General features: G+C 50.1%; 1 pseudogene across 1 annotated transcript in view; it reads right to left on the minus strand.

The window, feature by feature from the left end:
• The window catches only part of LOC311237111 (tyrosine-protein kinase JAK2-like), an 81,036-nt pseudogene that overhangs the window by 33,920 nt on the left and 33,712 nt on the right, over positions 1 to 13,404 (minus strand). The window contains exons 7-10 of the transcript XR_014621083.1: positions 12,205 to 12,362; positions 4,868 to 4,979; positions 3,706 to 3,892; positions 3,287 to 3,411 (exon numbers count right to left, since the gene is read on the minus strand). The product of XR_014621083.1 is annotated as a tyrosine-protein kinase JAK2-like (transcript). The remainder of the gene's footprint in view (positions 1 to 3,286; positions 3,412 to 3,705; positions 3,893 to 4,867; positions 4,980 to 12,204; positions 12,363 to 13,404) is intronic.

The following is a 13,404-nucleotide window of genomic DNA, read 5'->3' on the forward strand; positions in this document are numbered from 1 at the left end:
CAGAGGTGTTGGGTCTGGTTAGAAGAACCCCATGATCATCATCAAGGCCATTATTGACCCCTTTGAGTAAACTCTCTCTCTCTCGCTCTCTCTCTCTCTCTCTCTCTGATCACCATCATTATCATCAGCATCATCAATACTATTCAAGGTCCCCTGTCTTATAAATAGCCTTTTCCAGTGTTTAGCATTGTTTTCTAGCAATGTGGGGTTGTATCAACAATGTCTGCGTCTCAGATTCTCATTTTGGCGGATTGCTCCAGTTCAGATGTCAGGAGATCCTCCCCCACTGAACTAAGCCATTCTGATTTGACTGTTTTGCTGACGTGAATAAGGCACTGATCTGCATATCTCAGCCCCTGGTTGTAGTCACCGCCCACAATCAACTATTCTCTCAACAACAGAGCAGTGGGAATAATGTGGAAGCGGTTTCCCTGTCCCGGACTCTCCCTCTCTCTATCTCTCCACCTGCATTTTACACACAATTGCGAGTCGAGCCGCTCACATAGCGCACACGCACGCTCACGGAGCGATCTATCCCTCCCTCTATCTGTCTCTATCTCTCCACCTGCATTTGACACACAATCGCGAGTCGAGCCGCTCACACACACACGTGCGCTCACGGAGCGATCTCTCCTCTCTCTCCCTCTCTCTCGTATGTATCATGCTGTGTGGGTGACTGTCACTCAAAGCGCTTTGCTAGTATGGGCGGAGCCCAGCCCAAAACAGCTTGAAATCTTGAAGTGGAAAAATGCTGCTTTAGAGTACTTGATTAGAAATACAAAACAATGAAAAAAAAAAAAAAGAAACATACAGATGTGTTCCATAGACTCACAGGAATTGTGTAAATTTGCCCAAATAGTGAAAGGAATATCAAAACAGGGGACCTTTAAGGTCTGTACATACACACCCACCCATACACACCCACACATGAAGAACCCCATGATCATCATCAAGGCCATTATTGACCCCTTTGAGTACACACACACCCACCCATACACACCCACCCACACCCGCACGCTGAAGTTGTTACTTTGTTTCTATCTTAACTCAACGTTTGTGCCCAGAGATGAAGATGAAGATGACACATTACACAGGCTGTGCCGATTTGATAATAATGGGAGTAGTTCCTGCTTCCTAAGTGGGTGAAGCTCTCACCAGAAGCTACTGTGGGTGCTCCGAGATTGCTGAGCAAGTCTCAGACATATTTCTTTTCTCTGGAACTACAGGTCAAAAAAAGTCAATTCACCATCAGAATGTTCAGAGTACCTCCAGCTTGTGGGGGAAAGTTGTCTTGCAGTGAGTCATACTAAAGACAAACACATTACATACTGTGCCAACGATTGGAGGGGCAGAGAACTGTGTGAAACCCATGACACATTCCAGGAAATGGAAACAAGTTGAATCATGACGATCTATGAGGAGTATCTCTGGCTAAAGGAGAAGTGGAGAACATCCGCAGCTCCTTCTCCCAACCCCACCCATTCCAAATGCTGAATCGAGAACCTCATCCTTCACTCTGTCATCTTTCTCTCCCATTACAGAAGCCGAGACCCTGACACTGGTAACGTCGAACCGTCCGACTACATGCCAGCTGGACCGGCTACCCTCCCCACTCCTCCAGACCATAGCACCAGACATCCTCTCATTCCTAACTGCAACCATCAACTCCTCACTCAACTCGGGGGTGGTCCCCACCTCCCTAAAACAAGCCAGAGTCACGCCCCTTATAAAAAAAAACATCCCTGAACCCTACCGTCATAGGCAACTACCGTCCTGTCTCTCTTCTCTCCTTCCTTTCTAAAACACTTGAACGTGCTGTATCCAACCAACTTACTGCTTATCTCTTACAGAATGACCTCCTAGACCCTAATCAGTCAGGCTTCAGGACTGGTCACTCCGCAGAGACAGCCCTCATTGCGGTCACAGAGGCACTTCACTTAGCAAAAGCGAAAGGCCTCTCCTCTGTCCCGATTCTCCTAGATCTATCTGCAGCCTTCGACACAGTCAACCACCAGATCTTCCTCGCGGCCCTCGCAGGAATGGGAGTGGCTGGCTCTGCGCTGACATGGCTGTCATCATACCTCAATGACCGCTCCTACCAAGTGTCATGGAGAGGGACCCTGTCGGCCACCCGCCCCCTGCGGACGGGTGTCCCCCAGGGCTCGGTTTTAGGACCCCTTCTCTTCTCAATCTACACTAAATCACTGGGTAACATTATCACGTCTCATGGCTTCTCCTACCATTGTTATGCCGACGATACTCAACTCTTCCTCTCCTTCCCTCCCTCAGATATCCACGTCTCTGAGCGGATCTCTGCCTGTCTGTCCGACATCTCCGCCTGGATGACGACCAACCACCTCAAACTGAACCTAAGCAAAACAGAATTGCTCCACCTGCCGGCCAAATCCTCCCCCCTGACCGACCTTTCCATCACAGTCGAGAATGCAGCTGTGACCGCGTCCCCGCCTTGGTGTTGTCCTCGACGACCAGTTGAACTTCTCTGCTCACATCGCAGCGACAACCAGAACCTGCCGATTCCTCCTGAGCAACGTCAGAAGGATCCGCCCCTTCCTGACAAAAGAAGCCACCCAACTCCTCGTCCAATCAACAGTCATCTCCCGCCTCGACTACTGCAACGCACTGCTCGCTGGCCTCCCGGCCACTGCCACTAAGCCTCTTCAACTCATTCAGAACGCAGCGGCCCGCCTGATCTCAAACCTACCGAAGTCGGCCCATGTCACCCCACTTCTTAGGGACCTGCACTGGCTCCCCATTGCTGCACGAATCCGCTTCAAGGCCCTCGACCTAGCATACCGTGCGGCAAAGGGAACCGCTCCCGCCTACCTCCGGTCAATGGTCTCTAACTACACACCCTCAAGACCCCTACGCTCTACATATTCTGGCTGCCTCAGACCTACTCCTATCCAAGCTCCGGGAGGGTCATCAAAGAGAAGTCGCCTATTCTCAGTCCTTGCCCCACAATGGTGGAATGAACTACCCACCCCAGTTAGGACAGCCGAAACACGTCCAATCTTTCACCGTCGACTAAAGACGCACTTCTTCAACCATTATCTGAAAAAAAAAAAAAATAACCCTAACTAACCGTACTGTCATGCACTTGTCCTAATAAACTAACCTACACTGTAGCACTCAACACTTTGATGAACATTGTTGCTCAGCTGATAGAGTTGTGCCCTTCCTGATGGCTTGTCGTACAGAACTTGTAAGTCGCTTTGGATAAAAGCGTCAGCTAAATGACTAAATGTAAATGTAAATGTGTCCTTACAATGAGGAGGTCCTCTTTGCGGATCTTGTGGAAGACCATCTGGCTGCTGTTGTGCTTATGGAGGGAGGGAGAGAGAGGAACATCCGCTCCCTGGTTACTCCTACACACCAGCATGTTGGACTTATCTGGAGAGAGGGGACAGAGAGAGAGGGAAAGAGAAGAGAGAGTGAGAAAGAGAAGAGAGGGAAATAAAAGAGAGAGAGAGGAGAGGGGGAGAAAGGTGGACGGCTTGATGCCAATTATACAATAGAGATCAATACTAATTCCGATCATACAACAGTGGTTCAATCGATACCAATACTAACCATTCAACAGTGATGAGTTACCGATATCAATAATAAAAGAAAAAGTGATCAAGGAGCTTTAATAGCACAGCCTCTGCCCTTTTAGGATAAACCTGTGTGTGTGTGACCCCTGACCTTTGGGGCTGGGTGGACAGCACTTGGTGAACTGGAAGATGTGACCTTCGGAGCGCAGCGCCTCCTTCTGGTAGCGGTGGAGCAGCTCCCTCAGCGAGCCGAAGCTTCTCTTAGCTCCGCTCAGGATGTACTCTCCTGACTCTGTCTTCACTATCTGACAGTGCTTATACTCCACCATGCTCTCATACTGGAAGAAGAAGAAGAAGAAAAGGAGTAGAAGAGATGACTGAATGATGGACAGGCGCAGCATGTGATTTCATACTGTATTCAGACGTAGCAGCTTCATTTTAACATAATTCTACTGGGAGTAAAATTATCTCACTGCCCTTAAATAATGGCATGAACCCAGCATGAACCCAGCATGAACCCAGCATGAACCCAGCATGAGCTCCACCTATGCCGAGGCTAGTGGGAAATCATGCTTGAAATAAGAAATGAAAAGCTGCCAGACCTTATAATACTTTTGAGTAGAACCCTTCAGGGTGAATCTAAGGTGCTCTAACTTGAGGCGTGCATCACCTCCTCTATCCAGCGGTGGGACTGTCTTTATCCAGTTAAACAATATCAATCTCCTCGCTAAGAGTGAAGAGAAAGCTATTTGGTTCATTGTCAATTGTGACTCATCTGGTGCTACACCAACGATGGCTGTCAGGGGGGCTGGGCTCTATATTCTTTTTTTAAAACTTTGACCAGTCAGCTGGTTCTTTTTCGCGTTTATCGCTTTTTCCTGGTCAAGTATGACCGACAGAAACAGGTTGAATGGGGGTATAGATGGGGGGAAAGACACTCTGAGAAAGTACGGCTTGTCCGGGAGTCGAACTCGCTACCCCAGATCCGTGACGCGCACGGTTGTCCCCGACGCCGAAATAGCGTTCGAGGTACGCGGTGAGCTACTGGAGCTCCCGGGCTCTATATTCTTATCACAAATGGATGAAAAGGTCAAATAAATCCCTGCCCAGAACTCTTTCAATTTAGGACAGGCCCAGAACATAAGGCCTATGTTGGCTGGAGCCTGATTGCACCTGGATCCGCCCCTGGGTAGCTTCTTGCTAATTCTCTTGATCAATACAATCTATGAAGCACCCTAAATTGCCAAGTGCTCACCCATACTACAAGGACAACCCCCCCCCCCCCACACACACATACACACAACAGTGCTCACCCCTACTATGAAGGACATGAAGTATTTGTCATAGTCCTTGGGGCTGGAGCGCAGGATGTACAGGCCTTTGTGGTTACCGGAGCGACGGAGCTTACCGATGGTGAACTCCATTCTGTCAGGAAACAAAGGTTAAATCACTGTGTGTGCCAATATGTGTGTATATGACTGTATATATATATATATATATATATGTGTGTGTGTGTGTGTGTGTGTGTGTGTGTGTGTTTGTTTGTTTGTGCGATTGCCCACACTTTCCTTTTTGCTTCAATCACTGAACTCAACCGGCCTACAGTATATTTGGGACAGACCGTTAAATCCTTTCGCACAGAATTCTTGTTCAGCAAAGATCAGTTGCTTCTCCAGGTCAGCACTGGACAGCGCCCAGCCCGTACATACTCAGCAGCTCTGTGCAGAGTGTCAGGCCTTCAGCACTGGACAGCGCCCAGCCCGCACACACTCAGCAGCTCTGTGCAGAGAGTCAGGCCTTCAGCACTGGACAGCGCCCAGCCCGTACATACTCAGCAGCTCTGTGCAGAGAGTCAGGCCTTCAGCACTGGACAGCGCCCAGCCCGTACACACTCAGCAGCTCTGTGCAGAGAGTCAGGCCTTCAGCACTGGACAGCGCCCAGCCCGTACATACTCAGCAGCTCTGTGCAGAGAGTCAGGCCTTCAGCACTGGACAGCGCCCAGCCCGTACATACTCAGCAGCTCTGTGCAGAGTGTCAGGCCTTCAGCACTGGACAGCGCCCAGCCCGTACATACTCAGCAGCTCTGCAGAGAGTCAGGCCTTCAGCACTGGACAGCGCCCAGCCCGTACACACTCAGCAGCGAGCTTTTTTCTTTGTGCTGCCATGGTGATCAGCAAATGTGGCTAAAGTTTGAATGCAAATGCATTATTTTTTATAAATAATAAAGAAAAAGAAACTGCTTTGCAGCATCGGTGACGACCAGATAAACAACGAATGTAGACCCGGCTTTTAATTGATGAGACCAGCCTTTATTTATATGTGAAGCCTCACCCGGCCAGTATATGGGTTTCAGCTTTTAATTGAAATGTTATGGTATGTGTTTGCATGTATTTATGTGTACAGTATGTGTGTTTGTTCCATGTAACTTATGTGATGTGGCAGTAGTTCTGAATATAAGTAGTCAAAGTATACACACGCACATCTAGTTTCCAGGTGCAGAGTTAAAAAAGTTAATCTGTGTAATTAAAAAAGTTACTGTATCAGCTCCCAATAGTTTTCTTACTTTATTACATTATTACCCATACATAGGGTATGACTGGAAAGCTGAGACTCTTGTGGATCCAATGAGCTCAATTTTATTCATGTGTGATGATGATTAACTGACCTTAGGTTCTGTCCCATGCTGCGTATTAAAAGCTTTTGAATATGCTATGCATCTGAGGGTCAAAACACACACTTGGGTTTGCTTAAGTGAGGTTCTGTATCGTTAGTGGCTTAGCTTGGCATCGCCTTCTGCACTATCTCGCGTACGTGCACGCGTACTGAATAAACCACAAATGTACCTCTAATACCAGTATTAGTCTGACCACACCCCTCATCAGCTTACCTTCATAAGCAGGTGTGTGGTCACCTGCTCTCCTCCTTCTCGCTTTCACCACAAGGAAGTGCCTCGGTAGTACCCCACTTGACGTGTCGTTGATAAGTTGAAAAGAGTTGTGACTAGGTTTACATTGTGCCTAACCTTTTTCTTCTCTCACTTGTTTATATAAGAAAAAGGTTTGGGTCATAATGTATTCCGCGGAGAGTAGACCCGCTAGACCTACTCTTCACCACCGATTCTCCATTCCCGCCTCCGTCGTGCGTTCCGGTGCTGGGCTGTTGCCGCTCTCGTGGTTGCCGACCCAGCCCGGGAGACTGCCGGTGGATAGTTTTCCTCACCGACGAGCCGAGGGTTCGGAGCCGTCGCTCCGGCGATGGCCTGATCTCGACTCTGGTTCCTCTGTTTCTGGGGAATCGCCCGTTGATGAACGGGGGATTGTCTTAGAGCCAGGGGATTTGCGACGAAAACTTTTTGCGTCTGCTCGCTCACGTCGTCACATGGTGGCGTGCAGACGCGAACGGCCTGGGTTTGGGGAATTGCTGGAGACCAGCGAGGCCGCGTCCGACTCTGGATTTCTGATGGAAACTGAAGACTTCATGGAGGAGGCGGACGGGTTCTTGTATGATGGTCCCGTGGAGGAGAGTATCCCTCCTCCGGAGACCCCGGGGTGGGGAGAAATGGCTCCACGGGGCGCCTTGTTCGAGGATGTCGGGGAACCACCTTGGCCTCATCGACAGGATGCCCTACTGTCAGCCGCATCGGATTGTGGCTCCTTGACCAGTCGCAGCCTGCTGTATGCGAGGGATGCGGGGTCGGTGGAGGAGGGTCCGCAGGGGGAACTGCGGGCCTTGTTTCCCGAGCTCATGGCGGTAGCCGCCGCTGCAAACGGTGTGCCGCTGCCGCAGCCATTGCCTGCTCCTGTCCCTGATGACCTCATAGGCCATCCCTGGCAGCGTCCCCCGGTGAGAGGGGTGGACGTTGTCTACCCATTTTCCCCATCGATGGGGGCCTATGTTCGTCGGGGCCAGGTGGTCTCCAACATCATGGGACTGACTCCCGCCTACGTACCAGTTACGCGGGTGTCGGGGTTGGTCAAAGGTATGGGGGAGGGCGTACCTCGGCTTGACAATCCGATGGCCGCGCTCCTCTGTCCGGATATGGTGTGGGAGCCCCTATGCAAGCCGGTCCTCCAGGGGAGGTCGGCTAGGCGATTGGCTTATTGGGGTGACCAGTCATTTATCGCCGGTACACAGTCGCTGGCTGCGGCCTCTAACATCGCCCACCTGGCTAGATTTGTATCGGGGATAATGACGGGCGGCGCGGATCTGAACGAGGTGAGGTGCGATCAGATCACCCAGGCTGCGGGAGCTGTGCTGCACCTCTCCCAGGTGCTAGCCATAGCCATGGGTAAAGTGCGCGCCCTGGCCACCCTGGGCCAGCGTCACCTTTGGCTGGAGCAGGCCCGTGTGCCAGAGAAGAAGAGAGCCCCTCTTCTGACGGCCGCCCTCTCCGACGCTGGCCTGTTCGGGAAGGCCCTGCTATTGATGACCTCAACATGCAGAGAGATGGCAGAGGAGAGATCCATCCTCCAACCCCATTTTCCGCCTCCCGTCCTTGCCGGTGGGGGCAGAAGGCTTCCGCGACGTCGAGCTGTCTCCGTCGCCGCTACCACTGCCCCCGCCGCCGCTGCTGGCCCTGCCAAGAGGGCTAGGAGACGAAACGACGCTTCAGCCACCGCCGGCCCATCCCAGACCGGAGGAGACGGTAGGGAACGTCGTGTCCAGCAGACTGTAACCTACCGTCCCTCCGGGGCTCCCCGGGGTGGCCAGACTCGAGCGGCGCGAGGTGGCAGGCGCCGTTGAGTGACTTTTCCCCCTCTGTGTCCCCTCCTCTACACCCTCCCCGGCCCCCCTATGATTTTGTGCCTTGATCACATATTATTTATTTAATAAAAAAGTTCCCTGATATAAGGGGGACTGTGGTTGGCCGAACAAACTGTGTGTTTCTTCAATACAAATCATGTGGTGGGGTTGTGTTTTATGAATCTACCCTGTTACGTTGGGGGAATGAGTTGTGTTGTGTTACGAGTTTTTAAGCAAGGTCTGCAACTTACACTCGGTAATAGGTTCTATTAGCTTGATGCTCCACATGCAATTAGAACTGGTGATATTCCATTGCTTTAACTAAGTATGTGTTCACAACGCTGTGTTGTTAGTTGCAGTAATGCTCGTACACACTTTTCATGGCCTAGCCATTACTCTCGTTCAACGTCTTCCTATAGCTTAGGCTGCGGGTATGGGATTCACGCACAGGCGACTTGTGTTTTGTTGTAATCCCTTTTACACTTTGTGGGTAGCTAACATTGTATTAGCTTATGCTATATGTGTTTTGTTCTACCGGAGGTTTTCAAAATGGCTACGGTTGTTTTCTGTGTGTAGGGATAGAAGGTGTGTTTTTCGGGAGGGGGTGTCGGATAAACCCCTCCTTTACCCACTTGATTGGTTTAGAGGTTGTTGACCTTCCTGCTGAGCCAGTCAGGGCCAAGCCAGTGCTTGGCGGGGGAGGGGGGGGGGGGGAGGGGTATTCTACCGACTCCTGTTATGACAGGATCCGGTGGGTTTTCCCCGCCCGTTATAGCGTTGTTGCTATGGCGACGCCTTCCATGAGCTGGTGTCGTAAAGATGTCGAGGTTAGAGCGCAGGACTTAACCTGCTGCGCTCGTTTTTGTGTCAAACTTGAGTCTGTTGGTCACGTGTCTCACAGTTTACATATCTTTTTCTTGACCGTGGTCTCATGTGGGAAGGTGTTTCTGGGGGAATCTGGTCTTACACTCTGATTAAGAAGAGTGACTGGATTAAAATCATGTGAAAAACAGGGTTTTTTACTCCCAGCTGTGCAGTTAGGTCATACATGTGATGCCTTTTCTTTATTTTATAAAGAGTTGAATGGTCTTGGTGGATATGAAATGAGGGTCCCTGATGGAACAAGACTAACGTCTTCTCAGGTCTGCCTCCCCTTATCTTTTTGTATGTATTCCTGTACTGCAGTCTGTTGGGTATGTTTTTCATTCATTCATTCATGGAGTTGATTGCATCTCGCCCCTCTTGTCGTTTCCCTGGGCGTCTTGGGGATTCAATATGGTGGTCTAAGCGGCCTATTGTTGATGTGGGTATGTCCAAACGCACACATAGTGCTGGCTCAGGATGTGCTTTGGCCGTTGCTGACTGGCGCGCCTCGTTTGCTTTGGTGAAACAGCGTTTTTATGGAGCAATTGGGATGGGGGTTTTTCCTCTTCCGACATCCTGTGTGTTGTCGATGGGTTCCCGTTCATGTCAGGGGATGATGACGGAATGGGTCTGGGCATATGGGAAGGGTCTCACGCCCTAGGGGTGGGCCGCCGGACGCGGTTCATACCGACACGTCTGGGTGGCGCCTTCTTTTTATGTTGGGATCAGACGCGCATATCTGCCCCTTCTCCTGGGGTTGGCAGGTCGGCGTGGTTAGGGCACGGGACTGGTTCTGGTCGCGCTGGTCCAGATCAGTGCACCCGTTGTCCGCTGGGGATGCAGATCTGCTGTTCTGGTACCCTGAGGGACTTAGGGTTTTTTCAGGGGGAAAAATGCTAGGTCGATCCGGGTGTCACAGGGTTGTGCGTTATGGGACCCCTTGTTGGTACCGAGTGCGGGGTGCTGGGGGCTGGTCTTCCATATTACGCTCTTCTCTTGCGTTTTGGCGCTGAGGAGCCTGTTGGGTGGGGTTAACCTCCTTTGGGATCCTGTGCTCCCCGTATCGCCGGGCCCGGTCCGGGGTGATGCCCGTTGACCTGTAGGCCCGGGATGGCCCTGTTGGGAACCGGAACGCGGGCTGCGGTGGTGCCGCCGGTGCGTTTCGGGGTTTTTTCCTGAGGGGTTATGGGACCAACCATTGCATGGGGTAATGCCTGGGTGGTTGGTTCTCTGGTGTGTTGCTGCAGTGTCAACTCCCGGTTCTCCGGTTGAGGGTGCCCCTGCACGTTCATGACGTCTGCCGATCGTATGGGCTTTTCTGTGGGCAGCTGTCAGGGGCCGTGTGGTCTACGGATCCCGCTCCTGACGTGCTGTTGAAAGCTTGGTTATGCGACAACGCCAGCATGCGCCCCTTCCGCCGGGGCGGCTGTTTCGGCTGTCCTTTCTGGCGCCTGCCTCGTCCGCAGTTGTTCCAGGCTTGGGTTGACGACCTGTTGCCTGGTCTTCCCCGGTGCACTGCCTGTTCCGTTGGTTAACTCTTGTGTGTTATGACCATGCTGTCTGCCTGTTGCAGGGCTTGTGTTCCAGGCGGTGTGCTGTTGAGGGGGACAGGGCCCGCTCGGCTGAGGGGCCTTTGTCCGAATACGCTGGCGATGTGAGGGGCGGGGTCACTAGGTGCCCCCCTGGTGGGGTCTTGATGCTGGCATCATGGACTTCTCCGGGCCCCCATTCCGGGGGTCCAGTCCTTTTGGTGGGTCTGGGTCTCCCTTCGCGCTCCGCTGCTACGGCCTTGCCACGGGGTTGGGTTTGCCCTTGACCCCGTGATTCTGGGGGCAGTAACGAGGTTGTTCCTCCGTTCGTTCCCGGGTGGCATGCGGGTTGTGCGTGTGTGTAGTCGTGGGGTCAAGCCACGGTCTGCTCACCCTGTGCGTTAAGTTGCTTGAGAGCTCTTCGCACGGTCGGGTCCGTCGCCTTCCCGTGAAGCCTCTAATAGGGGGGATACCCTCCATTAGGGGGGGTCGGGGGGGCTCGGCCCTCCCTGTTCTGATGGTTTTGGGGGGCTGTCAGCGGGGTGTATTTGTCAGCCAAGTGGCTCCGCTTGGCCTCCCTTGTGCAGAAGGCGATGCCAAGCTAAGCCACTAACGATACAGAACGTTAGGTTATGACTATAACCAAGTTCTGTTAGTTAGGGGCGATGCTTGGCATCGGACGGCCGCTGCAGCCCTTGACCTCACCTTGTGGTGAAAGCTTGGGAAGGAGGAGAGCAGGTGACCACACACCTGCTTATGAAGGTAAGCTGATGAGGGGTGTGGTCAGACTAATACTGGTATTAGAGGTACATTTGTGGTTTATTCAGTACGCGTGCACGTACGCGAGATAGTGCAGAAGGCGATGCCAAGCATCGCCCCTAACTAACAGAACTTGGTTATAGTCATAACCTAACGTTAAGCAAACACACCCACACCATACTCAAGTGTCAGTTCAGTTGTTGCTCTGTGTAACTATATGAGGTTCCACACTCAGATTGTGACAATATTCCACAGTGTAGTGTATTCAAAATAGTTTTAGTTTGTCAAACAAAATGTTATTGAGAGTAATTGAGTTTGTGTAACTACTTTTCATTGTGAAGTAGCTAGTAGTTTGGTAAACTACAGTTTTAGAGTAGTTTCCCCAACACTGTGTGTGCACGTGTGTGTGTGTGTGTGTGTGTGTGTGTGTGTGTGTGTGATATGTAATTTACGACACAGGGCTGTGACAGTAGCTCTGACTGGGCTGTGTGTGTGTGTGTGTGTGTGTGTGTGTGTGTGTGCGTGTGTGTGTGTGTGTGTGTGTGTGTGTGTGTTTAATGTAATTTACGACACAGGGCCGTGACAGTAGTTCTGACTGGGCTGTGTGTGTGGTGTGTGTGTGTGTGTGTGCATGAACATTGTTACTCAGCTGATAGAGTTGTGCCCTTCCTGATGACTTGTCGTACAGAACTAAATGACTAAATGTAAATGTAAATATGTATGTGTGTGTGTGTGTGTGATAAGTGTAACTTACGACACAGGGCCGTGAGAGTAGTTCTGAATGGCCTCCAGTAATCTGGGCGGAGCAACTTCTTTACACAGGTAATGGTGGGCGTCAGCTACCAGCCTGTAATACCCATCAACCAATGACACGAAGGACAAAGCCTCAGACAGCGAATGGAATTCCAGTTCCTGTATGGTGGGAGAGTAAGCGGCAGAGGAGGGGGTAAGAGAGAAAGAAACAAATGATGATTTTTAATATGAACAGTCTGCATTGCTATTCTGGAAAAGTTGTGAGCAATCACTTTAATCCAGTGGTTCTCAAAGTGAGGTCCGGGGACCCCCAGGGGTGCTTGAGGGGGTGCCCAGGGGGTCCCCAGCAAAATGGAGAATAGTTTAACTTCATGAATATTTTCTTCACTAGAAGTTCAGTACAGTGAAATAATGTATCTCTGCTATCTCCCCACCATACAGTGTAACAGACAGTTATAGAATTCTGGATTAAACCTATATCTGACGTTGATGTTAGCCCATGTAGGATTCACTATCAAGTGAACTGCGATAACCACTGTTGTGATACATCTGGTCCTGTAGAATATGGCACCAACACTGCCAGGGTTAAGGGTCCGTTAGAGGCCTTGGACGGAATGTTTGTATACTAGTAGTACTCTTTCTACCAACATTTTGCCTGTAACCATTGGTAACTACTTTTAAAAGAAAAAGCCAAATGTATGTGCAGTGGTAGAGTAGGTAAAACCATATTAAACAGTAGTTATTTTATAAACATTTTGTTGATATACATCTCATATATTAAAATCCTTGTGTCTGGAAACTAAATTGTTACACTCTTACCATTAAGGGACAAAATTGTCCTCTTCAAAAAGGCCATATTATATGTTGAAATAATCTTCCACTTTTCTTTTTTCATAAATCTTTTATTCAACTTCAGCCTTGATCATAACCACCAAATATTCAATACATTTTATAATGTTAACCCTTTAAATGCCAGTGTTTGTGATGGCATCATAAATTATATATATATAAAAAAATAAAAATAAAAATCTTTTTACTATTTTCAATATATCAAATGCAAAGTTGATTTTTCTGGGAGGGATTATTACAGGCTAGCATACTGTACGTCAATGATTAGCAACAACACCGTTTTTTTGTAATGTCATGTAATGTTAAAAATGAAATACTTTTCTGAAAAGAGTTGTTGTTAAATCTGACATTA

The sequence above is a fragment of the Notolepis coatsorum genome (assembly GCF_963971535.1).
Source record: "Notolepis coatsorum genome assembly, chromosome: 11".
Taxonomy (NCBI): Eukaryota; Metazoa; Chordata; class Actinopteri; order Aulopiformes; family Paralepididae; genus Notolepis; species Notolepis coatsorum.